The sequence below is a fragment of the Podarcis vaucheri genome (assembly GCF_965113315.1).
Source record: "Podarcis vaucheri genome assembly, chromosome: 3".
NCBI classification, from domain to species: Eukaryota; Metazoa; Chordata; class Lepidosauria; order Squamata; family Lacertidae; genus Podarcis; species Podarcis vaucheri.
Window position 1 is genome coordinate 97,129,462 of NC_138761.1, and position 22,845 is coordinate 97,152,306.

At 44.3% G+C, this 22,845-nt stretch overlaps 1 long non-coding RNA gene across 6 annotated transcripts in view; it reads left to right on the plus strand.

Annotated features, from left to right (window-relative positions):
- LOC309528297 overlaps positions 1 to 22,845 on the plus strand; it is a 58,117-nt gene that overhangs the window by 13,058 nt on the left and 22,214 nt on the right. For 5 of the 6 annotated variants that reach the window (XR_014217618.1, XR_014217619.1, XR_014217620.1 and 2 more), the window contains 2 exons: positions 9,533 to 9,637; positions 22,144 to 22,321. This is a non-coding gene — a long non-coding RNA (uncharacterized lncRNA). The remainder of the gene's footprint in view (positions 1 to 9,532; positions 9,638 to 22,143; positions 22,322 to 22,845) is intronic. The other variant, XR_014217623.1, reaches the window with a different exon arrangement.

Sequence of the window (22,845 nt, forward strand, 5' to 3'; positions counted from 1 at the left end):
AAACACTGTTATCCCTGAGTGAAGTCCATACCAACAGAGAAGGCCAGCGCAAGGTCCAGACACGGCTTACATCCCACTTAATCCTGAATACAAGGGGTGGGGTAAACAGGTGTGTAAATCTCATCTTGGCTCTCTCCACCAACATGAAGGTGACTTTATGACTGTTATGGCACATTTTATGAGTTTATTATAGGGCGTACCTTAACAAGCTTGCTGGATAATTTCTTGGATTCCCCCCTCCCACCCCGGGTTTAGTTATGTGGCAGAGCTGAGGAGCTTGTGGTAGCTAATGCTCATGACGGACCTTGAAGAAACTGGTTACATCAGGAGAAGATGGTGGGTTTTTCCTCCCACATCGAAACTCCTTCCTCTTGAAGGCTTGCAAAACTCTGAGCAGTTTCGGACACAGCTTTACAAAACACCATAGTTTCAGCTGGCTTTGGGAGGTTGACATTCTCATCCCGGGAGCTGCCCCCACCCTCCACCCAAGGCAGCAACAAAAACCACCAATAAAGAGTCCTGTGGTACCTTAAAGACAGTTTAATTATAGTATAAACATCCACGGACTGCAGCGCCACTTTGTCATGTTCATGAAGTTCTCTGTTCAGCTGGGGATCTGCAGCTGGGAATCTAGAGAGCAATGGCTGGGGTTGATGGGAGTTGTAGTTCAAAGCAGGTAAAGGGCACCAGGTCAAAGACGGACAGGAAAAAAAACTCTAAATAGTGGGGCCAAAAGGCCATGGAATGTAATAAGTACAGGAGGTCAGTGCCATTTCTGTGCAAAGTCCAGATGTATGTAGGATAAGACCTGAGCCAGCAGCTCACCAGAGGGGCTTAGCACTGGCACAAAGAGACAATATGCCCTTTAGTCCAGTTGCAGGTTCTGCCCCCAGCCCTGGCATAGCAGCAGCTGGTGCTGGGGCCACGGTTTGGGTGTGCCACCCCTAGGCCATGCTATTCAAGTGGACATTGGGAGAGGCAGTGGGAAAGGACAGGTATGAAGGCAAAGTCATTGCCCGTAATGCTGAGCCACACATGTAGTGTGGTTATCTAAATACGGGGTGTGTAAATACAGTGTGGAAAGGCACTGGGTGGTTCTGTCTTCTCCTTGACTTGCACGTAAAATGTACATGTACGCACGTACACGTAACACAATATTGGTATATGTCCACCCACAGTGTCATTGGGCAAGTGTGGATTCACCCTGCACACAATGGCCTGGACCACATACATATGTTTTGAAATGGCCATGCTGCAGGGTAATAACAGAATCCTTCTGCAATGAGCTTTTATTTCTAAACAAAACCAGACTCTCAAGAAGAACCTTTCAGGGGCAAAACAAGAGGTTTAGATTGTGTGTGGACTATGTTCTTAGTCCACATTAGTCCATGTCTTCGTTGATTTTACTGCTGCTGCTACTATTTATTACATGCCCTTCACCCTAAATTCCCAGGGCAGGCTAGAACAATTAAAACACAACATTAATATTAAAATACAGTACAATAGTGTTAAGTTGTGGGTGAACATATCAGACGACACAGCGATTCTTCAAACAGCTCTTGTTTATTCACAGGCCAGGACAGAACTGAACTGAAGGGCTCAGTCAGCCTGCTTATATAGAGCTCCAGTACCACGTTACTGTAACAACTTTCTAAAACTATCCAATCACTGAACGTCACTTTCGATCCTTCATTTGCATAACTATCTACAGTATCCCCCTGCTGGCCCAGGGTGAGAACTGCAGTACATAACAAATAGTACACAATATTAAAAATAGTTTAAAGCAAGTTAAAGCTACATAAATAGGGTGGGTCCTAAAAGTATACATCTCGTGTCAAAAGCCAGGGTGAAGAGGTAGATCTTTAGCATTCACTGAAAGCTATATAATAAAGGTGCCAGAATAAAATGTTGTGTGTGCACAGCATTATAGAAGTCCAACTGCATTCAGTGGGACATATTTCTAGGCAAATGTTTGTAGAATTGCAGCCAAAGTAATAGAGAACTTTCCTCCAATTCACTTATCTAACACAGAGACATTTCTTTGCACCTAAATAACATTGTATGAATTGTTGTAGGTGAGCTGTAGTTTTTGAGCTCAAATTAGCCATCACTGGTTCCTGGGAGTAACCTATTCTGTCCTTTGCCTTGGAATGAGTGAATAATATAGAAGCTGATGTATGCTGGCAACAAAATAATTGAAAATACTTCATGTCTTGTTTGTTTCGACTGATTGCTGCTTATGGTCATATAAAGGTATATATGGGGAGAGCCTTCCGATCAATAAGAGAAATAGGAATAGACAACATGTGACTCTAGAGAGGAGGAAGGTAATGCGTGTTCTTAAGCTACAGAAACAGATTTCAACATATGGCTCAAGTATTTCTGCTGCAAGGAATTGCACATTCCTAAACCTGTTTTTAACTGATGACATCCACCTTTGACTCCCGAGTATTGCATTTACAGCCAGTTTGCACACCTCTTGCTAAATACCTTCCTGTTTTGGGGGAACGATGGTGAAAGGGTTTCTCAAGAGCTAATGCTATTTGCTTGACAGGTCTTCTCTTATTAAGTTGTCTGGCTTGACTGATAAGACATGCCTCAGTATAACATATAGCTAACTATAATGCCTGGATAACCACCAGAGAGGAAAGACGGGAAATTTGGTAGAATATCAGTATGCACATGAAGTCTTTGTGTGTGTGCACATGGGCACAAATGAATATGCTTTATGCTGTTTGGGGTCACACCATATTTAACCACATCTTATCCTTTGGCTCCACACACTCTTTAAGGTGTATTGGGACATTTAAAGTAACGTTCTCCAACGGCTTTTAAGAACTGACTTTATGTCAGTTGCTTTGTGGGTGTGTGTAAATCAATATATATGAAGGGATTCCTGTAAGTAGAAATGATGGCTCCATTTCTCAGTGTGACAGCAGAAGGTGGTTGTGTTTCTTTTGTCTTTTTTTTTAAGATGACATCTCAACCAAAATGTGTGATGGAAGTGTTTCTGAAAGTAGCCACTGGAACACAGATGGAGTACCTGGGGTTCTCGATAGGTTGTTGGACTACGACTCCCATCGTTTCTTATTACAGTGGTACCTCGGGTTACAGATGCTTCAGGTTACAGACTCCACTAACCCAGAAATAGTACCTCGGGTTAAGAGCTTTGCTTCAGGATGAGAACAGAAATTGCGTGGCGGTGACACAGCAGCAGCGGGAGGCCCCATTAGCTAAAGTGGTACCTCAGGTTAAGAACAGTTTAGGGTTAATGATGGACCTCCAGAACGAATTAAGTTCTTAACCCGAGGTACCACTGTACTGAAAATGCTAGTCTGAGGCTGATGATAGAATCCAACAACATATGGAGGGCAACAGATCCCCTCATCCCTGCTCTAGGAGGAGGTTTCTCTGTCACAGGCAGGTCTCATCTGGTATAAAGACTTGTTGGTCCAATAAAAGGCCAGACCCTCCAAGTGTCCCTGTTTTCCAGGGACAGTCCTGGATTTACAGAAGCCATCCTGGTTTCTGATTTTATCTCAGAATGTCCCGCTTTTCCTTAGGATGCCCCTAGTTTCATTGGAGGAATGTTGGAGGGTAAGGAGTTATGCGACTCCCGAGCCAAGGAGATAAGTAACTATGCAACCTTTAGATGACATCTGAAGGCAGCCAGTCAGGGTGGTGTTTTTTATAAAAAAATGTTTAATGCTTTATTATGTTTTTATATATGTTGGAAGTCACCCAGGGTGGCTTGGGCAACCCAGTCAATTGGGTGGGGTATAAATAATAAAATTATTATTATTATAGTTGTTGTTGTTGACTAGGACATCCCTATTGACATCGGAGAAATGTTGGAGGGCACGAAAGGCATCTCATTTTGTGATCATAACTAAGGTTCAGGGTCAGGCCTTCATGAAATATTCTTTTATTGTGGCATAGTTTCTAAAGTGTTTGCCTGGCTCTGGGGAATGCATATTCTAGTCCTCTTTCAGTTGTCAATCCCACACAGAGGTGGCCTTGGCAAAGCACTGCCTTCCAGGGGCTAACTGCACAATACACACAGATGTATGAAACAAAGCCATGCTGCTGTTTATGAAAAAGGAAAGCATCTTTGGGAAATGGGGAGGCCAGATATTGAGGGAGACACCCCTCAGCTTTAACCCTTCCCTGCCCTCTGCAGCGACCATTGGTAAATGGTATCATTGACAGTCCTACTTCCTGACATCCTATAGAGCTTCCAGAGTAATTGAGGGTACCAAAGGAGCACTTCTGATTAAATGCTCCCAGAAGCAACTTGGAACACGAGATGTTACCATTGGTCATATTATCACAACAGCATATCCCTCATCATTTACTGAGTTGAAATGGTGTGTGTGTGTGTGTGCGCGCGCGCCCCCATAGGAGGCAAGGTTGGCATATGCATGCAAATTCTACATCAACTTTAAATTAGGAAATTTTTTTTAAAAAAATTAATTTGTAGAAGTAAAGGTTCAACATTCTGAATGACAAAGGAGGAGGCTGTGCTTGTTTTATTACGTTGATCTATTGAGTGTGGAAGCTGATTCTTAACCATATCAACTTTAAAATTCATCAGGCTTTAAGAATTGGTATTTTAAGCACCCCTTAACCCTGCTCCTGCCAACCTAGCAGTTCGAAAGCACGTCAAAGTGCAAGTAGATTAATAGGTACTACTCTGGTGGGAAGGTAAACAGCGTTTCTGTGCGCTGCTCTGGTTCGCCAGAAGCGGCTTAGTCATGCTGGCCACATGACCCAGAAACTGTACGCCAGCTCCCTTGGCCAATAAAGCGAGATGAGCGCCGCAACCCCAGAGTCGGTCACGACTGGACCTAATGGTCAGGGGTCCCTTTACCTTTACCTTTAATGTTGAATTCTGAAATCCAAAGCAAAAACCTTTGAAATTCAGGATTCACCATTCTGAATTTGGCCAATTTAAGAAAATGGTGTGAAAGTTTGATTGGGTTCTTACCACTTACTATTCAACTTAGCTTTTCTAGTTGCAGCTTTTCAATTCCATTATAATGATCTTCTCTCCCGCTCCCTTTCCTTCAGGAATGCTTTGTTGACACAGATTTTGCTCAGTAATACCAGGGGGAATTGTATTATGTTAACTTGTCTTGCTCTTTCCCCCCCTTCCTCAGTGTGTAATCTTATTTCCCCAGCTGTATGACTGCAAATGATGAACTTTTTACATTTATGTTCCATATCTATTTTGAGCTGAAGTATAATAATTAACATTGTTAAATGGCAGCCCTCAAGGCAGGCAACTTGAAAAGGTATTTTGATAGGTCTTCATAAATCTACTTCAGCAAAATGCAAAGTGTCTGCATATCTAATAATCTGGATAGGAATATATCCCCCGCTCCCCAAAAGTAAATCTTTAATTTCATAGGGTTTGAGTACCAAGTAACATATATCATCAGTGATAGTGTCCAGAGCCTTGGCCAAAGTAGTATAATTTCTGTTACATTTTATTAACTCATAATATTATTCTCCTTTTGCAGAATTAGATTCTTCTCACAAAGGCACCATCTAATTATTATTAGATCAGTTAATTTCCTCATAATTTAAAATAGTTAAATTTGCCGGATCAATTTTTTTTTTAGATTAGGTGATTGTGGGGTCTGCTGACTGAGGGTCCCAGATACTCATTTTCATCCCCACTGGATGACTACTTTAGTGGTAGGCAGGCAGCGACGCTGCCTCATACTTTGGTAAACTGGAGTGCTGCAATTTGGGCAAATTAAGGTGGAAGGCAGCCATCCAGGATGCAAACTAAGCTGGCTCCCATTCAGAAGTGACACTGTTGCCCACCTACTACTCAAATAGCCACCTGGGTCCCCAGGGAGGGGCAAAAAAATATTATGAAGCTGCATTGGGGTGGTGGTGGTGTGTGTGTGTTGGATTGTGTGGGGGCCTATTGCCAGCACTATGCTGAGGGTCCCTTAAATCTGGTGCCGATCATGGCCTTAAAGCTGAGGTTGCCCACCCCTGCTGCCAGGTGCTGGAGAGTAACCAGGCAGGACTCCGACCTGTCTTTTACAGACTTTATTTGGGTGCAAACTATTTACAGTGAAGTGCGTCATAAGTTCATGTCTGGCTCAATCGCTAGCAGAATCCTGGAGTGGTCTGTTTTTGTACCTCCCCCAACATAAAAGTTTCATCACCCCCAGCCCTTTTCGCCCCTCCCTGCGCCTCAAACTACTGTGCATGATGGGCGATGGCAGGGGTGTGCTTCCCTCCTCTCCGGCTTGCTCAGGTGCGGTGTTAAGGCTCTCACTAGCATCCTCTGGTCCTTGCACCTCTTCCCCACTGGAGGTGGGGCTTTCCTCCTCGCCGGAAGAGGAACTGCTTCGCAAGATTTTCGGAGGCTCCCTGTAACACAACTGCCCCTCTATCTCTTGCCTCTGAGCCAATGGCAGTTCCCTGACACCTGCTTTAACTGGAAGTGCTATGGATTGAACATAGAGAGCTTTCTCCACAAAAAACATGTGTTTCCTCAAAGGGCTATGGCTCACACCCAGTAATCGCCCCCCCTAAAGGCTTTTGTGTAAGTACATGAAGTAACTCCTAGAAGAAAAGAATGGACATTTAATCAGCTGTTTAAAATTTCCACTCTATTTCCCTATTGAAAATATAGGACACGAAGAGCTACTGTAGGACAGGTGGCAGGCGTGGTCAGTGGCAATACATAGGTGAAGTCTCAACTTTCCAGTGGAAGAGGGGCTGTAGGTCATGCTCTAGGTTTCAGTGTGCAATACTGCACTTTTTCTGAAGGCAGATGGGCCTAACATCGGCAAGCCTGGAAGAAAGGTGGGATATAAACAATAATCAATAGATCAACCCACAGTCTGGCTTGAAGAAGATAACTTTTAGCGGTGTGAACGAATCGCAGAAATCAGTCTGTGTGTGATGAGAGAAAGAGAGAGAAGGGGGTGGGGAGGAGATCTGTAATATTTAAGTTCAGTGTAAACACCAGAAGCAAGATAACTATTGTGGAATTTGCAATGGAAATGCAGTTATTTCTACTGGACCAAGTGCAAGAATGTTTTATCTCATGGAATTTCCAGTCAAGAATGGAATTATTTTTCACCCTGCTGAGGCTGCCTCAGCACCAAATATGGATTCAGCAAGGAAGGAGGACCAAAAATACCATTCGGCATTCAAAACACAGCTGTTGTGGCCACATTTTTCTTCTTCCTCTCGAAACGGGGGGCAGTATTAAAAAAAATGTACTCCTGTACTGTTATGGTACTACTGGTGGCATTGCAGATATATTCTTTGCTGCCTCTTTTCTCTCTCTTCTTTTATAAACCATCAAGCTGATTTTCCAGCAGTTCTCTATCTACATGGTGTGCTCTTCCCGGCTTTTAACTATGACAATAGGGTGGGAAGAGCACCAATTCTTTGATCTTTGGTACTAATGGAGAGCTCTGGTATTATGTGGCTTTCCAACAAAACAGGCTATTTTCATGGCTGAGGCCAAACCAAGAACTGAGCTGGGGAGAAAAGCCAAGAATCAGAGAGCAGACGGTTAGTTTCACATGCTTAAAATTAGCCCTGCTCGTCCACTGGAGCGGCTCTCGTACTTTATAATTTATTTAACCGTTTTGTCAGTTGTGTCAGTCAAAACGGCCAGCCATTTCAGCAGCTGGGAATCCAGCCCCTTTGCAAGAACAATTGCCTTCATCTTGCTGTTTCTGGCATGTATTCATCATAGAGCTAGTGGAGATCCATTGCAGGAATGATGCCGTTCCAGCATCATCCAGGACGAGTTCCTTAGGGTGGGAAGCAGCTGCACAGTAAGGAACAAGAGCAAGTGGTAAAGCTGGTGGCTGTCACACTTTCTTGCATATATATATATAATCTAAAAAGGAGCTTTACATCAATAGTTCAATTCAGACTTTATTCATATGCAATGGAAGAATGTAGAAAGGGGCTGTGAGTCCATCCCTCTGCTGCTGTTAACATCCAGTTCCTCCTGCCCTGTTCCCATTTTGGGGGAAATTGGAGGCAGTGTCACTTAAAGGTAAAGGTAAAGGGAACCCCTGACCATTAGGTCCAGTCGTGACCAACTCTGGGGTTGCGGCGCTCATCTTGCTTTATTGGCCGAGGGAGCCGGCGTACAGCTTCCGGGTCATGTGGCCAGCATGACTAAGCCGCTTCTGGCGAACCAGAGTAGTGCACGGAAACGCCGTTTACCTTCCCGCCAGAGCGGTACCTATTTACTGGCACATTGACATGCTTTCGAACTGCTAGGTTGGCAGGAGCAGGGACTGAGCAACGGGAGCTCACCCCATCGCAGGGATTTGAACCGCCAACCTTCTGATCGGCAAGTCCTAGGCTCTGTGATTTAACCCACAGCTCCACCCGTGTCACTTAGTTCCATATAAATATGGTTAGGATTGAGATACAGAGCTGAAGGCTAATTTAATAAGGAAAATAGAACTATCATATTTTTCCGTGTATAACACATGTATAAGACGCCCCCCCTATTTTGGGGGACTCACATTTAGGAAAATGGGGGAGATTGTGCAGAATTGTTAAGCTTTGTTTGGGGGGGGGGGTTTGCCAGCGATTGTCTGCCCCTGTGATGCCAGCAGCCGCATATCGCCCACAAAATTACCGTTGCGACAGCCAATCAACACCAGCCCCTGGAAAGCAGCCACCAATCACCTGCCAAAACAACGCTGACAAAGTTCAGCATGCGACAGCAACCAATCCACTGTCACCCCTATGCACTATAAGACCATCTCCCCCTTTTTATGATTATTTTTTCATAAAAAATCCTCGTCTTATACACGGAAAACTATGGTAGTTCAAATCTGACAGAGGGGCCCTGTGCAGACATCCGGCTTAACTATATTTACTGCTACTTTATAAATGGAAACAGGGTGGAAAATTATTGGGCCTCTCCTACGGATAAATTGGCATAGTAAAGGTAAAGGGTAAAGGGACCCCTGACCATTAGGTCCAGTCGTGACCGACTCTGGGGTTGCAGCGCTCATCTCGCTTTATTGGCCGAGGGAGCCAGCATACAGCTTCCAGGTCATGTGGCTAGCAGGACAAAGTCGCTTCTGGCGAACAAGAGCAGCGCACGGAAACGCCATTTACCTTCCTGCCCGATTGGTACCTATTTATCTACTTGTACTTTGACGTGCTTTTGAACTGCTAGGTTGGCAGGAGCAGGGACCGAGCAACAGGAGCTCACTCCGTCGCGGGTATTCGAACTGCTGACCTTCTGATCGGCAAGTCCTAGGCTCTGTGGTTTAACCCACAGTGCCACCTGCGTCCCTTATAAACTGGCATAAGGTTGCTTAAAAATCACATTTTAAGTCAGGGTTACTGATTTAGGGTTCCCTCCAGTCCTGTCTTCCCCCTCTTTCCTCCCTTATCTATGTACAATGAAGGTTACTGCCCCCAGTGTTTTGGTAATGTCTTTTTGTGTAAGTGTATGCAGTATTTTCTTTATAAAACAGCTATATTTGGTGCTAACCATGGTTTGCTGTTTCAGCCCTGCTTGAGACCCTAAATCATGATTCTTGCTTGAGGACCTAACCCCATCTGCCCCAGCTGAGAAGTTGTGTATAGGAAGACACCTGCATGTCACCTTGTGGAGGTGAGGAACCTGTCTTGCTTATGTTATAAAGGCATAGTTTCCTGTCATAGCTTCCTATTCTGGCTTGTAGCCAATGCTTAACTATGTATTCCAATGTAATGCTTAATTGTCGTGAAGGGAAACAAACGGTTAAGCCTTTTATTTGCCCAAGTCTGCAGTGTACACCATAAAACTGGCACCAAATCAGTTCAAGGCAGGGATTGTTTGAACCACTGTGCATTGTTCCTTGGGAAAAAGGTGGGAAAGTAAAGATGATTACTGTAAAAATGAGTAATAAATCATAGCTAATCATGCACTTTTGTCATATTTGTTGACGAGCAGCTGCTTTCATATATTATTCAGTCATCCTGCAGTGCCCTTATCTTGGGCTGGCTTTCTGATGATGTTACACAGCTTATGGGAGAATGTGCTAAATGTCGGATATTCCCCACAGTGATAGAAGCCTAGTTCTCGCAAACAGGAGAGCCACCTTCACTCAATGCTAGCCCTGCCCCCAACCTCACATGGGGAGGAATTCAGTGCTGCATTAAAGTGATCAGTCCATCAGGGCAAACATTGCAGATTGCAATATGGAACAACCACCCTCTCCTCTTCCCACACATTGTTCTGGGGCTTCTCCCCACCCCACCCCACACTCTCCAGGCCAATTTCAGGGGCATATGGAAGGAAGAGGGAGAGAATCTCTGTTGCGTAGGCAGAAGTCCTTGAATAGGACTTCTGCTGATGGGACTCTTTAGTTGGAATTCCACCCCATGGTTTCCTTGGCACCCACACCCTAAGTGGGAAGCCTATGATCTGGATTGGGGAAGCCATTGCCCTTCAGTTATTATTGGATGCCCAAATGGTCAGGGATGATGGGAGCCAGCAAAATCTGGAGGCACCATGTTGTCTGTGGCCCTTCACTAGATTTCCGTGGGAGGTGAATCAGAGCAGAGCCCTGGGCCAAAAGATGTGAAACAAGCCAGAAGTCTGGGCCAAAAGGGCCAATGAAAGAAAAACTAGGAGACAGGATCAGAGAGTGAGCCAGGGCCACAGAATAACCAAGGATACAGGAATGCAACAGAGCCCAGGAAGAGACCATGTTGCTCAAGCTAGGAACAGGAAACCCTTCAAGCAATGACCAGCCAGTATCGGTGGAGTCACTTCAGGTGTTTAGATGGCAGCCCCACCATACTACAGCTACTGCTACTATGGCTGGATCTAGACACATCAAATAAATGTTTCCATTAACTGTACTGTAAACTTTGTATGAGAAATCGGGTTTGGCAAAAATTGAACTCTACAGCACCATCTGGTGTCACGGTGTTATAATGCATATACAACGCTTATCAAGCGCTTTTTCTTTGCCAGTGTAGCTGAGTCCTAAGTTGGTTGTATGGAGGAACATTCCATTAGGTGAGCTCCAGCCTCTGAAATGGTAAAACCGGGACATAGATATACCACCATATCAGCTGAGAATAGCCGGTGGCAGGAAAACAAGTAGAAGGCTCAAGACCGAAACGTCCTGCTTTAATGAGGTCGCCAGTGCATTTGGGGGATGCCCTCTGCTTTCTACAAATACTTCATATATATGAGGGTTGCTTGTTTCTCATGGCGGGTTTAAAAGTTGCAGGTGGACTCTTGGGAGCTGCATTTGTAGCTAAGGATCTGGGATATGTATGCATTTGCTTTCTCTCACTGTATATTTTGACCTTCCTATAAAATAAATGCTCTAATGCTTACGTGCCCCATCTCCCTACATGGGAGGGACATTACATGTACTGAGATGGAAATTACTCACATCGGCTGGATGTTTATAAGGTCTAGTTAACTTTACCTGCTGGCGTCATATTTCTAAGGCCCCAAATGCCATTCTCCAGCCCTTGTTTGCTTGCATGTGTGGGTTTCATTTCCTTTGTGGCTCAATGCCTGTCAGTCAAGTGCAGAAGCCTATAAATCCCATCAGCCTTTATCCTGTTGGATCAGTGAGGGCTAATTCACTCTTGAATGCTATGTAAGCAAGGAATGTAGGGAAATTTCTACTTCATATTAGGGCTGTCGTCCCCCCCCCCCCAATATGCCTGAGAAAGTAATAGCACATTAAATTAGGGCAAGAAAATGGGGTTAAACGCAGGGGTTTCTTTCAGCCGGATCTCGCCGGAACTCAGTTCCAGAACTTCTCAGTTGGGCACCATTGCCATTATAAGAGGACAAGGGAGGCGTTCATGGTGAGTTCCAGCACCTCTTTTTCTAGTAAAATAGTACTGGTTAAATGTCCTCTCTAGTACGGTACTGAGAGAGTTGCCTATAATGTTCTGCTGTGGGTGCTGTGCAAACAGACGAATATTGCCTGGTGTATCTTTTATACTATAAAATTTATAGCATTAATATCACTAGCTCCAACTAGTGAGATTTACTGTGACTACACTTTAGGTCTCACACTACCTATGGGGTTAATATGCACAATAGTCTCTTAAACACATATACGTAGGAAAGAACCATGTCATTGGTTCTGCCCATACTGTTCCTGCACCCAGAAATATCCTTGGGCAAAAAGGAGGAAGGCGTGGCAGGTGCGCACAAATTGGCATCTAGCGTTAAGTGCTGTGTTTAAGGTGGTTGCCAGATACAAGCAGACCCAGGAGTTAATCCCTTTGAATTTAAAGGAAACTAATAAGAATGACTTCTGAGTAGATACGCACAGGATTGCACTGTGAATAACTCAAACTTTATTGTTGGGGCCATCATGTTGACTTCAGTGATACTACAGTCATACCTCAGGTTACAGACACTTTGGGTTGTGTGATTTTGGGTTGCGCACTGTGCTGAACCCGGAAGTACCCGAACGGGTTACTTCTGGGTTTCGGCGCTTGCACATGCGCAGAAGTGCTAAATCACACTTTGCGCATGCGCGGAAGTGCCAAATCGCAACTCGTCCGTGCACAGACGTGGCGCTGCAGGTTGCGGATGCCGAGGGTCGCGAACGTGCTTCCTGCATGGATCACATTTGCAACCCGAGCGCCCACTGTACTGTGCATTCGATCAGTTTAGGCTGATGATAATGGCACGTTCATGCTCTATAACATTCTCCTATCACTTCACAGTCACATGTGAAATTTCTGCTACAAGTTCCACAGAAGTTGTTTGCTGCAGGAAACAGTTGCTGGTGGTTTCACAGCTCATACGCTAATAACACAATTATTGTCTCTTTTTTTATTTGGAACAGAGTTTTCTTCTTTCTAATAAAGAGCACCAAATGAAGGAATGCACACAGCCCCATCAAACAATCGTTATTACATTCCAAAACGGAGAAGACACTCTCGTTAACATTCATGTCCATTTGGCAGCCAGCCTCTCCCAAAGGAATTGCTGTGTTGCTTTTCATTATTCGCAAAGTCCTATTGCTGTAAGGTTCTGGAATCTGATATCGTCAGCAGCACCTAGGCGGGTCCCAAACCCCATGGCGTATCTGCTTCCTTTAACTCTGACACATGGCACTCTGCCAGGTACCTTGAGATCCCCTTGTCTCTGTTTGGGAAGCCTTGTTCGCACATCTTGATTCCATCTGTAAGTCTCGAAGAGGTGGAAAGTGTATGTCAAACACATGTGCGTTCCCCACAGCTCTCCTTTATGGGTCATGCACTGAAACATCACCAATTCGATTTCAAGGATTGGCAATTACAAAATGTCTTTTGTGTTTCTAGACCTTAAGAGAAGGGCCACTGCTTGGAAAGCGCGCCCGGTGGAGTAGCAAGGGACCCCCTCATTCAAGCAGATTTGAGGAACCAATCATGTCTTTATCTTGGAGTTTTGAAGCTTGACAGTGGGGAGGGGAGATCCTAAGCCGAGGGGGCAAATGAATGAATTATGCAGAAAGTTAATGACCCTCAGCATCGGAGTGACATTCCTGAAGCTGTAGAACATCTTATGCACAGTCTAAACATTATTCTTATTTGCCTAGACTGAGTTCTGAAGTTGCAGCTTCTAAGATCTATGACAGCTTGAAATGAGCTTTGAAGTAACTTACGGCATAGCTAGCATGGTCTGTCCTCACATTATTGTTGGTTAGGCCCGTCCTCCCGTTATTTTAAAAATTGTTTAGCAACAATTGGGGACTTGTGATAGTTTGCATAATCATGGCATTGGTAGTTCCAGGAACAGATTGAGCACGTTCCTTCCTTCTCTTTCAGTGATGTGGTGGTCATGATGCAAGGTTTGTGGATGTTTCTGAGGTGCCTGCCTTGGGCAATGAGGAGACAGTTTGGCAAGGTTGTGACACTTGGTTTTGTTTTTAATTGCACTAGTACCTGTTCTGTCCACTCCACGGACTGTTGAGCTGCTGCAAATATAGCTCTTTACAGTTGAGTTTTTGAAGTGACCAGAGCGTTTTTTCAGGGAGAAATATGACCTGAGGATTGGGTCACTCTGGAAACCCATAATTCTTTGGATCCAGCAGAGCCAAAGCCATTAACACTCTGTTCCAAAACACCCTGTTCAATGGCTTTTCTTACTATGCTGACCACAGAAGGTGTCTTCATGGCAGTGGAGCTCTCCACACCCTTGAAGTGGAATCTACACATGTATTAAAAAACGCTGTGAAAATGCTTTTTTAAAAAATGTTTTGGAAAAAAAAAATACATTGAATTTGCCATAGCTCACTGTCGCCATCTAGTGCCACATTTGTATATTGCACTTTACAACACACTTGAAACATTTTATTTGCACCTGTATAGCTGAGTCTGGTGATGGCTCATCTCTGCCACATCTGAACCTTCTCCAGCAGAACAGATCAGGGGTTAGGAGTGCACTGCAATTGTATGAGAATAATGTATTGATTTGTTTTTATGGTTTAAACCAGTGAACAGATACCAAGAAATAAAAAGGGCACCCACACATGGGTGCCAAGTGAGACTATGGGTGATATATACAATGTTAGTCATACTCAAGAGTAGACTCAATAAACCTAATAGGCAAGTTATTGATTTCAGTGGCGCTACTCTGAATATGGCGTACAGTGACTATTACATCTAGATTTAGCTTTTTTATTTAAATGGTCCTGCTGTCTACAGGTGGATAGTTATTAAATGTACAGTGGTACCCCACAAGACGAACGCCTCGGAAGACGAAAAGCTCGCTAGACGAAGGAGTTTTTCGTTTTCTTAGCCGCTTCGCAAGACGCATTTCCCTATGGGCTTGCTTCGCAAAATGAAGATTGCCCCGCAAGCTCCAGGGATAGCGGGGAAGCGCAGCGCGTCTTCCCCGCTGTCCCCGGACCTCTTTTGAAGCAAGGGGCGGCGGGGAGAAGATCGCTTCTCCCCGTTGCCAGCCCCGCAATCTCCGGGGACAGAGGGGAAGGCGCGCACGCCTTCCCCTCTCTCCCCGGACCCCTTTTGAACCAAGGGGCGGCAACGGGGAGAAGCGATTCTCCCCGCTGCCCCTTCCCTTGCTTTAAAACAGGTCTGGGGACAGAGGGGAAGGCGCGCGGCGCTTCCCCTCTGTCCCCAGACGGTCTCCATAGGAACGCATTGATTGATTTTCAGTGCATTCCTATGGGAAACCGTGCTTCGTAAGACGAAAACCTCTCAAGAAGAAAAAACTTGTGGAACGAAGTAATTTCGTCTTGCGAGGCACCACTGTAGTTATAAACACAGAATAAATGCATTCATTGGAAACTTCACACCTACAATATCATCTCGCTTTGCCCTCATGCTGTATTCTGTCCATTTCCTCACATCCTGCCTTGTGCAGACAGCTGTCCTGAAAAGCAGTGTTTAAATGTTTTATTTAAAAAAGGAATATCCCCCTGAAGACTCAATGCTCCTATTCCACCTTTGCCAGCTCATCACCAAACCGTTCCATGATTTACCCGTGTTAAGATTTAGACAGGAGATTTAGGGCTTGTGGCATTTCCTCAACCATATAATTCCATAGACAGATGATTCTAATTAGCAAGTCAGGGTTAATTGCTTAAGTGCAAAGAAATAAAATAAAAATAATGCAAAGAAACCAGTAATTAACACCTTTCCCAGCATGGATCAGAAGCTAATTAATAAGGGGCAATTCGGGCTGCACTTCTAAGCACGTTTTCTGGGGAGTCTCATAGACGTGAGTAGGGCTTACTTCTAAGTAAACATGTATAGCAAGGGTCATCCACCTTTTTGGACCAGTGGGTACATTTTGAATTTTGGGAAAGTGTTGCGGGCGCTATTCACAAAATGGCTGCCATGGAGTTGTGGAATAACACAACATGGCTGCCATTGGGTGGCATAACACAAAATTAGAAAGAGTATAGTCAGTGCTGCTTCTCTCCAGGATGCCCAGGCATGCCAAAGAAGGCTTTCATAGGTGTTATGGCACCTGTGGGGACCAGATTGGCAATTCCTAATGTATAGGATTGCATCCTTTGGGTAATTTGTCACTTATCACACAACCACACAGAACAGGAAGCAATAAAATGGGCAAAATCAACAAACCGGAAGCTTTTAATTCTAATTGGAAAAGGACTTTTAGCATGTGGGAATCACCTGTGGGTAAACATTGTAGAAGGAACTTGGGCATGGGGGAAGGAAATAATAGGGCATTATATTAAATACTACTTGGTACCGCTATTGTTCTTTCACTTCCAGCTTATTGAGAAAAATCAAAGCTTCCAGAGTGCTAAAGTGTTCCCATGTGGAAACAACTTTAGTCTAATCAAATGAGGACTATCGGCTCAATTGATTGCTGGGCTTAGATCTATATCCTCATTCATTTGTTCTTTTTTTTTTTACGAAATCAAAAATCATATTTCCACATTTCCCAGTGCCCAAGGCGATCTCCAATGCGCTGCATGCAACGATAATAAAAGCCTGTGTGGTGTTGTGTTGAGAGTGTTACAACTTGGGGTTGCTTCCAGATGACCTGCTTATTGAACAGTCATCCTGATTTGTTTGCGGAAAGCCAGTTACTGTTTCTCAGCCTAATCCACCCCATAGGCTGCTGTGAGGAGTAACAGGCTGCGTACAGTTCCCAGAGCTCCTCTTGAGGAAAAGGTTATAGACAATGTTATGTACTGAGCTGAATAGGATCCAAAATGCAGCAGTCTGATTGGTCCACAGGAGCCATCCCAATCCAGCTCCAGGTGGAAGTGAATCCGCGACCTGATTGGCTTACAGGAGAATCCCGGAATTAGCCAATCACGTGGGGCCCATTGTGTAAATAATGTATATAAAGCAGACATTCTGGGGGAACTTCCATTCCTCCTCACCACTATGAGCTGGATAAAGAGCATGAAATCCACACTCAACTCCGAGTATATTTCAGATAAAAATGCGATAATAAACCTATAACACAAATCAAAGCAACCACAACCTTAAATTTAGAATAAAAACCCGCAATCGAAGCCACGGACACACCATGCCTTTAAATCGGTTATCATTCCCCGAGAATCCTGATTTACACTTCACAGAGCTACAGCTCCCGGCACCCTTAACAAGCAACAGTTCCCAGGATTCTTTAACTGCATGGTGTAAAAACAGCTTGGAGACTCTTAATTTCATCCTTGTCCTCTCTCTGTTATATTCCTTCCCAGTCCCCCCTGCAATTCTCCTCACCTGTCAGGGAACTGCCATCAGTACTGGAGGGGGAGAGCAAAAGCCAGAGGGATTCCAGAGAGCGTCCAGGGATCGGGAGGAGCAGCCCATCTTCTGGGGAAGAGAATCAGCGTAGCACCAGTGGAGAAGGGGGGCAGCTGGGGGAAGTGGCGAGGCGGTCTCATGACTCCTTGCCTGGGACCAGCGGGGAGAATAGGGGTCCTCCGTTGCCCACGCCCTCCCTGCGCAGAAGGCTTCCGTGCAGAGAGGGTAGGCGGAGACTAGGCGTCAAAGAACTTCTTTGCTGGAAGAAGTTTAAGAAACACTCACTCACAGATTCTGCCAGCGATTGAGTCAGCCACGGGTGAGTGGCTGTCCGGACAGAAAAAGGTTCACTTTGGCAACGCAGCCAGGTGTTTGCACCCAGCCGGGGAGATAGGTACCTGCTTACTCACAAGCAACCCCTAGAACCATTACATCACCCCTTTCTAGTTCAGTTTCACAAGGAAAGGTTACTAACCCTTAATGCCTTTGTTCTAGCTGAAATCTGCAGACTTCTGCTATCAAGCAGTAGGTAATGGTCGTCACTGTCTTGGCATGCTGCTGGAATTCTATTATCAGGCTAAGTAACATTTTTTATTTTTTATTTTAGAATTCAGGAGTGCGCTCTCTAAGTCAGTGCTGCTCCGTGCCAGAACGAAGGTCATTTCAATTTCATGTTATGTCGCACAGTTTTGAAGTGACATGTGTTTAATGATTTCCCCCCCTCCCTAAATGAACTGTAACAAGTATTGCACTAATGGGCTCTAATGAGATGCCAACAAAGAGCAGGGAGGGGAGAGGAGGGTGAGAAGGAGATGAATCTCTCAAATAATATTAAACTAATATTTTAGCAAAGGAGCTGGCAGAAGAGAGATGAAGGTCTCCATTCTCAAGTTTCAGTCCCTGCAAAAAACCACACACCAGTTTTCTTTCGGAGAGTCTTGAGAGTCCCATGGACTGCAAGAAGATCAAACGTATCCATTCTTAAGGAAATCAGCCCTGAGTGCTCAAATCAGCCCTGAGTGCTCATTGGAAGGACAGATCCTGAAGCTGAGGCTCCAATACTTTGGCTACCTCATGAGAAGAGAAGACTCCCTGGAAAAGACCCTGATGTTGGGAAAGATGGAGGGCACAAGGAGAAGGGGACGACAGAGGACGAGATGGTTGGACAGCGTTCTCGAAGCTACCAGCATGAGTCTGACCAAGCTGCGGGAGGCAGTGGAAGACAGAAGTGCCTGGCGTGCTCTGGTCCATGGGGTCATGAAGAGTCGGACACGACTAAACGACTAAACAACAACAAAAGTTTCCTTTCCTTAGTACTTCCTAGTGATCCATGATTTCATTGCTGCCTTTCAGCATTTATAAACTCTGAAATATTTAAGGCATTGGAATCCATTTACAACCTGGCAGTCATTTCTCTACCCCTGTTTGCCCTGCCTTTCCCAAGACTTGAACTTTGCAAATAAAACATTTTAAGTGTGTTTTAAGTGCAACATACAATGTGACACTAGATGGCGATGGTGAGCCTCATGGAAAATTCGATGTATTTTTAAAAACGCTTAAAAAAAAACATTTTCAGAACGGTTTTTATAGGTCCTTATAGTTAAAGCTATGGTTTTCCCAGTAGTGATGTATGGAAGTGAGAGCTGGACCATAAAGAAGGCTGGCCGCCAAAGAATTGATGCTTTTGAATGATGGTGCTGGAGGAGACTCTTGAGAGTCACATGGACTGCAAGAAGATCAAACCTCTCCATTCTTAAGGAAATCAGCCCTGAGTGCTCACTGGAAGGACAGATCCTGAAGCTGAGACTCCAATACTTTGGCCACCTCATGAGAAGAGAAGACTCCCTGGAAAAGACCCTGATGTTGGGAAAGATGGAGGGCACAAGGAGAAGGGGACGACAGAGGACGAGATGGTTGGACAGTGTTCTCAAAGCTACGAACACGAGTCTGACCAAACTGCGGGAGGCAGTGGAAGACAGGAGTGCCTGGCGTGCTCTGGTTCATGGGGTCACGAAGAGTCGGACACGACTAAAAGACTAAACAACAACAAAAGATTCCACCTGTGTCGCTAAGGGTGTCCCTATGCTCCCCAAATTTAAATTGATTCGAACACTGATTTCTCTCTTTCTCTCTCTCTTGGTACTCTGGAAACAGTAGTTCTGTGAGGGACATTATGGATCTTTATCAGGTAATTCTCTGCACCCTCACAAAACTACAGATCCTAGGATTCTTTGTGGATAGCTGTGACAGTTAAGTAGGCAACAACAACAACAGCAACTCTCATTCTAGAAATGCGTAAAAGTTCTATACATTTGTACAGGCCCGTAAAAGCAATCTAGGGGATATGACTTCTGCGGGAGGAGAATTAATCACTTTATTCTGCTGCAAAGATCCTGAATCCCCCCTTTTTTTCTTTTTAGAAAAAAACACCAGTTCTGATTGAAATCTGCTTACTTCTTTGACAGAAAACTAATTATAGCTTAAGGCAATAATAGGCCTGTTCCTTCTATTGTTATTCAAGCGCCACTTCCATTATAATACAGTAGACAGTCAGCAGCTCTCCTTTTGAAGAGATGGGTAAAAACTCCACACATATCTGATCTCTTATCTGTCATACTGGAAATTCATGATTTCAAAAGATAAAAAGATTGGAACTGAACTTGGGGCTAAAAATAAGTTGGGAAACGCAAGTGGGCCATCTTTTGTTCATGCCGTGCAGGTTTGCTGAACAGCGAGTATTGCAAAGCGTTGTGAGGGAGGCAGAATATTGCCATTTCTGTGACTCTAGTGGACGTTAAGCACTCATTTCCCTGTTAACCGCTTCCAGGAAAATAAAATGTCTTCCGTCTCCATTAACCTGGAAAATCGCAGGATGAAGATTGGGATGGTATCCCAGCATGCAGTTCTTCCCTGCCATTTACACATGTGATGCATGGGGGGGGGCAGAAGCACATGTGTGCATAAAGGGTGGTGATGGTGACATGCCATGTATCACACCACATCTGCTGGTGTGAGTGAAATTAAGTGTGACATGGGAGCATATTGATCAAAAAGCTACAGTTGTGTAATGCCACAAGTAATGCAGTGTAAAAGGACGTCGGAAACAAAGACAGAAGCAGTAGTACTATAACCAAGAAAACTAACACAATTACGCAAGACAACCATTCATTCGTGTTGCAAATCCCTCTTGAAGCCTGTTGTTTTAAAAGATTTTATTAGCACTGCATTATGGAAGCAGGTCAAATATTTATGGTTTTTTCCATAATATAAGTATGTGGCATAAACATATGCAAATGCTTATATATTTGTAATATTCAGTTTTTAAAAAAGAATCTCTGCAAATCTCTCTGCACCTCATTTATAGCCCGGTCAGAATCGATGCAGAGAAGGAAATGCATTTTTACAAAAATATTTTTTATGGTGCCTGACTTGTAGATGATCACTATCAGTATATGATTTGTCTTGCAACAGACCAGTGGTTTCCAACCTTTTTTTTTGGCCATTCCCCACCTAAGGATCTCTAAAATCCTGATGCCCCCCTGTAACATATAATTCTTATTTTTCAAAAAGTGAGCTCATATTCACGTGGAGGAAGCCTAAGAGGCCATTAGCTTGGTCTAACTCATTCTCGAATTGCCCCCCTTAAAAATCAAATAGCCCCCCTGTGGGGTGTGTGCCCTATGTTGGGAACCACAGCAATAGACATATTTCATTCACAGATTTCATTCACTTCAGCCAACTCACTTCAGCCCCAGCCAAAATGGTCAGTGGTCAACTAGGATGGGAGACATACCGTAGTTCAAGGAGAGCCAGGTTTGCAATTATTGCCATAAAGACAATGAAACAGTATGCAAGAATTAACAATGTGTTGATGAGAGGACAATGGAAAAGAAGTTATTTTACATAGTTGGCAAAATAATGCAGTTCTGTATTTCCTTAGGATCTGTTGGTTTATTATTCATTATATTTATAATGCAGGGACGCGGGTGGTGCTGCGGTCTAAACCACCGAGCCTCTTGGGTTTGCTGGTCAGAAGGTTGGCGGTTTGAATCCCCACAACAAGTTGGCCGACTGTGGGGTTGCGGCGCTCATCTCGCTTTATTGGCCGAGGGAGCCGGCGTACAGCTTCCGGGTCATGTGGCCAGCATGACTAAGAGCAGCGCACGGAAATGCCCTTTACCTTCCTGCCGGAGCGGTACCTATTTATCTACTTGCACTTTGACGTTCTTTCGAACTGCTAGGTTGGCAGGAGCAGGGACCGAGCAACGGGAGCTCACCCCATCGTGGGGATTTGAACCGCCGACCTTCTGATCGGGAAGTCCTAAGCTCTGTGGTTTAACCCACAGCGCCACCCGCCCTTATTCCCCCCAAACAGCTACAAATTCCAGAGATCCTGGAAGAGGGATAGACTTCTACTCTTATGCTGCATATGCATTAACTTGTCGGTAACACAAAAAATATAGTCTTTGCACAATCTGGAATTATTCACGTTCATCATCAACATGCTGCGTTCAGTCTGGATTGAGTCTGGATCCTGACATCTACTAGGGTAATTGTGGTTGTTTAATACACATTCGAACTTCCATTTGAACTTCATAAACAATTTCCTGTGCCTTTAAAACATGTTTTTGCAGTTCGTAGATGTATTCCTTCCTCCTATCGAGCAGGTTCATTTAATGTAAAATAACATTTTATATGCTTGAATTTTATTTTTCACACACACACACACACACACACACACACGCCTCCTCCCCCCAGTATTACATCAGCTTGCTGAAGACCTAATTTACTTCATAATTTCTGAGTTGATAACCAAAGCATAGATGAGATGGCTTTGCATCCCTAATAAGAGTTATCATAATGTATTGAGGATGAATCATTGCTCTTCTATTGTTGTTCATTTCTAATTAGATGCTGTATATCGCCCTTGGTTTAAATGCGCAGTTCCCTGTGGAATCTCATGCCCCAGATTGAGAGCATATTTGGTCTAATCCAGCTCCCTTTGAAATCTATGAGTAGAAAACCACACGATCAGCTTGCAAAGCCGGCATGCCATAGAAAGAGAGGCAGATGCTACAGGAATAAAAGGGTGAGTGTGTTATTTGTTCCGTTTGCTTTATGGAGGAAGAGTTTCTGCTTAGTATTCCAAGAGGTTTGAACAGGTTAGAAGTCATGCTCTGGGTGGGTGCCTGTCACCACTGAAAATAGCTGTGGCATCTCTAGGGAGTCTACACTGCTATGCCACTTCTGTGCTAAAAGGAAACAAACACAACTTGTTCTGAAGAAGTTCACAGTGCCACTTCAGTCTGAATTTCTGCTTTATCAATCCTTAAAGGTGCAACAGCTTTTTCAATCCTAAACCAAGCCTTGAAATTAATGGTGGTGATAATATGACAATTATCTACCAAACTCCCTCTCCAAGGATATAACACAAGTCCAAATTTGCCAAAGGGATCACTTGTTGAAATAAAACACAAGGCTCACAGAGCAGTTGTATAAAGATTAAATGCCTTTTAAAAAGTGATTTTGGCTGCATATAACACCTCCACAGGTAAGTGTTTGCTCATGACCAGTGCATCACTCACATCAGGCACTTTCTCCCCCCGCCCCCCT